The sequence below is a fragment of the Adiantum capillus-veneris genome, chromosome 3, assembly GCF_014529385.1.
Source record: "Adiantum capillus-veneris isolate H3 chromosome 3, ASM1452938v2, whole genome shotgun sequence".
NCBI lineage: Eukaryota > Viridiplantae > Streptophyta > Polypodiopsida > Polypodiales > Pteridaceae > Adiantum > Adiantum capillus-veneris.
The window spans coordinates 89056204-89063439 of record NC_140933.1 but is presented as its reverse complement, the minus strand read 5'-3'; the positions used below and the strand labels follow the sequence as shown (position 1 = coordinate 89063439).

General features: G+C 41.0%; 1 long non-coding RNA gene across 2 annotated transcripts; it reads left to right on the top strand.

The window, feature by feature from the left end:
- The first annotated feature begins 1073 nt into the window (after positions 1–1073).
- On the top strand, positions 1074–4930 carry LOC147461276 (uncharacterized). 2 transcript variants are annotated; one of them, XR_015186467.1, is made up of 4 exons: positions 1074–1667; positions 4208–4283; positions 4352–4424; positions 4508–4930. It is a non-coding gene; the product is annotated as an uncharacterized LOC147461276 (long non-coding RNA). The 2 variants fall into 2 exon arrangements; XR_015186464.1 differs by having other exon boundaries at positions 1074–2760.
- Positions 4931–7236: the final 2306 nt, after the last annotated feature.

The window sequence follows — 7236 nt, the reverse complement described above, 5'->3', positions numbered from 1 at the left end:
AGAGAGAGAGAGAGACAAAAACCTGCTCGCTTCTAAGGACTGACTCAATGATGATGAGCGATTGTGTGCGAGACAAAGAGAGACAACACTTGAGTTGCAGCTATTGAAGTTGGAAGGTGTGTGTGTGTGTGCGCGTGCGAGAGAGAGAGAGAGAGAGAGAGAGAGAGAGAGAGAGAGAGAGAGAGAGAGAGTGCAAGTCTTTGATATGGGGTTGCAGGTGTGTGTGTGTGTGTGTGTGTGTGTGTTTGTGTGTGTGTGTGAGAGAGAGAGGCTTTATGCGACATGTCCTCACTATCTCACACGAGCATGAGTTGGAGGGGATCAATGGCCCACGCCCATTTCGGGGATCAGGTGCGATCTGAGCCGGCCGATGCGGTTTGTGTAGATTCGAAAAAATAGGTAAATTCGGATGGAGCAAAATTTGTAAATTCGGGTGTCCCCCTCCCTCCCTTACTCTCCGCTCCCGGAATCGAATGTTAAGTATGGAGCCTGATTTACCCTTGTAATTTTCCGTGGTAAAAGTGCACATTTGTAAGGCCCCCATTATGAGGAGAAGCCATCGTGCATGAAGGAAAATCACTCACCAGAAACCAAAATTTTCACCGACAAGAATCAGGGGCAACTTTAAAGGCCTCGGGGGCAGAGGCCCACGAGACTTTTTTTTTGCCGGAATATTCCTTTTCGCCGGAATATTATGGCCGGCCGACGGTCGGAAAGTGGTCGTAAAACAACCGGTCGGTTGGCCGGTGGCCGGTAGTCAATGGCCGATGGCCGGTGGTCGGAAGTCAATGGTCGGTGGCCGGTGGTCGAAAGTCAATGGCCGGTGGCCGATGGCTGAATTCAATGGCCGGTGGCCGAATTCAAAAGCGGACTTGTCTTCTCAAGGACGGCCACACATGGGCAAATTGGAGGGTCCGATTTGGACTTATTCGCACAAGGGCGGCTACACATGGCTGTCTCTCATAAGAGAGGGCAGCCCTTTTGGCCTATAAAAGGAGGCCATTTCTACACACATTTCATAGTGTGAAGTTAATGCAACAAGGTGAGTGTGAGGTGGTGAGAGTGAAGCAAGGCGGGAGCTCTATCAAGGGTTTAATCCCTTTGTAAACTACTTCTTCTTTTGAAGTGCTAAAGCCATTGAGTGGCTGCTTTCCCGTGGACGTAGCCCACATTGGGTGAACCACGTATATCGTGTGTACTCTCTCTCTCTCTCTCTCTCTCTCTCTCTCTCTCTCTCTCTCTACTCTATAATCTCTTGTGTGTGAAATCTATCTCTCTCCATTAAGTAATCTACTCAAAAATCTATTTAGCTACGTCTTATTTCCTAACATCGAACCCAGAAAATCGCCTTTGCAAGCCTATCACCTTAACCACCTCACCTGTGCGTGTTTGTTGAAAGCATTGGGAGAAGGGGTTCCCTTATGATGAACCCGCCACTGTGTAGACTTGGGTCAATTTAGTAAATTTGGGCAAATTGGTACATTCGGACACGTTGCAACATCGAACGGCCCACGATGCACACGCTCCCAAAAATAGGCATGGGCCATTGATCCTCTCCTGCCCATGCCCGTGTGAGATAGTTCTGAGGTGGCACTTGGCCCTGCAACTTACTTCACTCACAATAGTTGATGGAACTTCGTGTAGCTCGCATTGTGCAGTTATCAAAGGTGCGTGTGTGTGTGTGTGTGTGAGAAAGAGAGAGAGAGAGAGAGAGAGAGAGAGAGAGAGAGAGAGAGAAGCTTTATGACACATCGTTATTTTTGGCTATTTCTACGTCCAAAAAAATCATCGTTATTTTTTGTCATTTCTACCTCTAGAAAAATCATTGTTCGAAAACATACATAATTATTTTCCTTCAAGTCACTATTTTTCCTATTGTGGAGAATTTCTCCCTTTTTTTTGGACGTCTTTACTTAGGGAAAAGTCATTGTTCCAAACATACAAAATTCCTTTCATTGAGTTTGCCAAGAGGAGATTTTAAAAAATTACGGTTACAGGTTTTTACACTATTTTTTTCTATTTTGGGGCAAAATTTCTCATTTTCCCCTTGCCCTCAACCGGCATTTTTGAAATTCGGGGTTTTGCACTACTTTTTTCTATTTTGGGGCAGAATTTCTCCTTTTCCCCTTTCCCTCAATCGGCCTTTTTGGGGCAGAATTTCTCCTTTTCCCTTTGCCCTCAATCGGTCTTTTTGAAATTGGAAACGGCACGTAATTAAGCTACGACACATTTTTTCCTAACACTGTTTACCTTTGAATCATGTCGACATTTTTGAAATTGGAAACGCTCGCTAGTAAGCCCAGGCACATTTCTCCAAAACAATGTTTACCTTTGAATCATGTGTAAATCAACCGTCGATGTGAGTATTTTTTAAATTTTTTATACTTCCTTTTCTATTTTGGGGTGGAATTTCTCCTTTTCCCCTTGCTCTCAACCGGCATTTTTGACAGATGGGTTTTTGAACTATTTTTTTCTATTTTGGGGTGGAATTTCTCCTTTCCCCTTCCCCTCAATTGGCATTTTTGAAATTAGAAACGACACGCTATTAAGCTAAGACACATTTTTTTCGAACGTTGTCTACCTTTGAATCATGTGTATATCAACCATGTGTGCATGTGCATGTGCGTGTGTGTGCGTGTACATGCGTGTGCATGTGCATCGTGGGCCATCAAAGGCAAGTGAAACCAAGACGGATGACGAACGGCCCCAATGCGGTGTAGGCAGACCCGAAGTGGCACAAGCAAATCCGAGGTGGCGAAGGTGAGAGATGGACAAAAAACTTGATGATGTTTGAAGGTTCTTTTGCACTAAATTTCTCTATCATTTGTGCTAAACTTGGGTTTTTTCCTCACCTTAAGTTGCATTGAATAGCTAATTCTCAAAATTTAGCGGTGCGATTACACTAAAAGTAGGTTCAATTCCATCTCATGTTTAAGTTACAATGAATAACTAAATCTCAAAATTTATTGGTAGGATTACACTAAACCTAAGATTGCTTCCGGTTTAAAAACCAACATATGAAAAAAAAATTCAACTTTATTGTGTTTCAAGGTTCTTTCCCTAAAATTTGTAGGTTTTCTCATCTTTGAATCAAAATCAAAATCGGGAAAGAAATTTAATCGTGAATTTTAAATTTGAGAATGTGGAAACACACAAAATTGAGAATGTGGAAATACACAAAACCTACATTTTTTCAAGCAATCAGATACCACTTAGATACATAATGCTGCTTGCAGTGGAATGACCAAATCCGAGGTGGCAAAGGCCTGAGATGGACAAAAAATCTTGACACTATTTGAAGGTCTTTACAATAAATTTCTCTAGGATTTGGTCGCCTTAAACTTACAATGAATAGTTGTCGATGATATTACACTAAACCTAGGTTTACTTCTATCTCACCTTCAAGTAATTACAATGAATAGATAAATGTCAAAATTTATCACTAGGATTGCACTAACCCTAAGTTTACTTCCAGTTTAAAAATCGGCAGATGAAAAAATTTAAAATTTACGGCAACTTCATTGTGTTTTTCCCCTAAACTTTGTAGGTTTCTCATGTTTAAATCGATTCGAAATTGAAATCGAACATAGAATTTAGAGGTAGATTTCAAAATTGAATATATGGGAATACACAAAACCTACATTTTTTTCAAGCAATTGGATACCCACTCAGATACACAATGCTTCTTCTTGGACACTTGAAAAATGTGCATACGAGAAATTTTAGATGCAACCTACTTTTACTTTACAACAATAGAGACAACACCCAATCAGATCATGTGTAAGCATGTGTGTGTGTGTGTGTGTTCATCCTCTCCTCAGGTACCTCCTCTCCCTTCACAAGGAGCCCAATAATTTCAAGAGAGAGAGAGAGAGAGAGAGAGAGAGAGAGAGAGAGAGAGAGAGAGAGAGAGAGAGAGGCTCTTAGCAGTGGTGTTTGACTCATTATGGGGGAATTTTGAAATATTATCGCTTTCGTATACATAAACGAGTAGATTTGTGCAGCTCTTTATGCATATCTATGAGTGATCGAGAGCTAAGATATTGTTACAAATTTAAGAGTTGCAGTGGTATTGATACTGTGCTCTTTTGGTTTGCACCAACATATGGGTCACATACTATAGTTGTTATGTTGATTCAACTTTGATTTTCATGAAAAGCTGATGTTATGATGTTTCTTTGATGGGGTTGAAATGTTCTATTTATAGATGCCACATCAAAGAAGGCATTGGACACTATCTACATTTAGCTGGATGCTTCATCATCCACCATTTCATATCTATGGTAACATCTAAGTATTTCCTTTGTAAAATTTTCAGCTTGGTGTTCAAACTGACAATTTTCTCATGTAGATACACCTGGTTGGAGAGGCCCACTCACTACGCACGATGTAGTACACATTATTGAAAGCTTGGAAGTTGTTAGGTAAGGAACATCAATGAAGCACGATGATTTTTTATATTTTGTTTTGTTATTGAACTTATTGTACTTAACCCGTTGGCTTGCAGGAATCATTGTTATCGTGATAACATTTTAATGGAAGTGCATGAGTTTTTGGAGGACTCCAATGATACTTTCACATTAGTGTGGCTATGAATTGTAATGCAGGTTCAGCTCGCATAAGGGTTCGTGAGCTCGAAAATCGCTTGCCGACCAATGCATAATGCTCTTATAGGGATAGGTATGAGAATTTGAGGATTGTATTGTACACCTTGCATGAGGGGCATCGTCGTTTTGGTAGGAGCATTCATTGTGTGGGTCCATGGGTTTGACGAGTACCAAATGCAACATCCCGAAGGTTATCATTTTGAAATTGCAACAATTTTGTTAGTTAAGATTTAGTGTCTTTCAAAAAACTTTTTCTTTAGAGACGAATATCAGGTTATTCTTACAAAGACTACTTACAATAATGGAAGTGGATTGTTGCTTTTCTTTTAGTCCCCCCCTCCCTCGCTCCCTCCCTGTGTGTGTGTGTGTGTGTGTGTGTCTCGCTCTCTCCCCCCCCCTCCCCCCCCCCAAATGTGCAGTCTTTTAAATTTATGTTCTAAAGTTGTTATGTTCATTCAATTCTCTATGTACTTTCCGTTGTTGCACAAAGTCGATGTGATTTAAGTTGATGTCATAAAGCATCTAAAACTTTATTGCACATAATAAAAAATTTAAGATATGGTTGTCACTACCTTGAATTGGATGCATAAAGAATACCGACACATGTTATCTCTTTTAAGAAAGGGGGAGGGGGGTTTACCCAAAATTGAATGATACTCCTTCTTGACTGCAGCAACGCGCGGGTCACGTACTAGTAGGCTATGAAGCAGCTTAAATTGTTTGAGGAAGGAGAAGGCATCCATGTGTCACTCTCTGCTTCACTTGAAAGAAAATCTTACAAAATGTCTCTTTCTTATGAAACTTGGAATCTATGAACTTTTCAACTTTCAACACTCAACCTATCAAGGAAATATAAGAAGAAAGTTTGACACTACTTTTCTAGAATTTACTTTTCCTTTTGAAAGCCACTCTAAGGGTGGCTCAATTTTGTTTTTGGAAATCCAATGGCCATAAAAGTTTACAATTTAAAAATTTGTTCCTATGTACACACACCAATGAAAACATGTAGAGAGAGAGAGAGAGAGAGAGAGAGAGAGAGAGAGAGAGAGATGCGCAACATCAGTTGCAAACATGGTAGCACACACCAATTGAAGCATGCATCTGTGTGTGTGTGTGTGTGTGTTGGGGAAGAGAGAGAGAGAGAGAGAGAGAGAGAGAGAGAGAGAGACATGTGGCATTAAGTTGGATTGTAAAGAGAAATAGTTCGGGTAGGAAGCATTCAGACACTAGGTGCTCTCCCTCGTGAGCCTGGCCAGTTCTCACACTAGCGATCCATCCTGCATAAGTCAAGCAAGCAATCCTAGAGATGGGCAACTAGTGGTCACTTGTGCCGAGAGTGCCAGGGCTGGTCATCATATTGTGGGCTACCCTATTTGCTGGCTTGGTGAGTGCAGTAGGCCGAGTGGCATGTCATCATGTTGGATCACTTTTTTTACCCATGAGATGCATCTCTTCACTCAGTTAGCTTGAGTATGTAGCCAAAGTGCATCGCCAATTGAGTGCGGGGTGGGGGGGGGGGGGGGGGGGAGAGAGAGAGAGAGAGAGAGAGAGAGAGAGAGAGAGAGAGCTAGGTGTGTCCATGCTTCGCTCCTCTACCATTTCCAAAGATGGAGATGTGTGACCTATTCTGCAAAAGAGGTTAATTGTGTGTGCATTGTCTAACTTTTTTTGTCAAGAAAATCTTGGCTAGATTCTAAGCTTGCAGTCAAGAAAATCGACAAAATTTTACAAGTTTGTGTGAACATTGCAAAATGCTTCAAATTTGGACCAAGAAATTGAAAGAATTTCAAGGGTGTTCTTATTTTGAAAATGCTTTTGGCAAGCATTGTGAGTACTCAATGTAGCAAAAACATCAAGAAAAGGCAGGTAGTTAATAGTGATAAGTATAGAAGAGGTACATCTTTGACATGTTGGATTAAGTCTTCAAGGAAGTCAATCGCTAGCATCAGCATAAGTGTGCACAACACTCATATTTAATGCCCTGAGAGCCCCTCGAGAGATGGTATATTTTAGCTACCAATCAATTTGATTTATTATTTCTATATATTCATACCGATTTCAACTATTTTGTAATGGTTTTTCTTGATTTTTGAAGGTCTTACGTACTTCACACCTCTCCTCTCTGTAATCACACTTAGGCAACATCTCCTCTAGCAAACCAAAGTGCTAGGGATATGCTATTGAGAGACCCTTATTTACATGACTAGAATGTCATTGAAGCCAAGTAGGATGCCCACACCCACCATAACACCACAAAAGCAAAGAGTAAAGGCTAGAGTGAGAGGGGTTGGAGCTGCATACTAGCACCATGGACAAACTTTACTCACACAAGTTAGATATTTCACCAAATACCAAAATTGGAGCAAAGAAGAGAGAACCTTGGAGAGGCTAAATATAAATCCAAGACACCACTAGAGAGAGATTAGAGAGACAGAGAAGGTTGAAGCTTTGTTTCACCAAAAGCTTTGGGAGGTATATCTGGAACCAATGTATTAAGGGTTGTGAATGTATGAAGGGTTGCAAACACCATTCTCAAACCTTCGTGCTACACCTCCTTCTATATTGAACTCTCCACGCCTCCTAGGAACTTGCTAAAGGCTCTTTTACTATACCTACAACGACAATATTA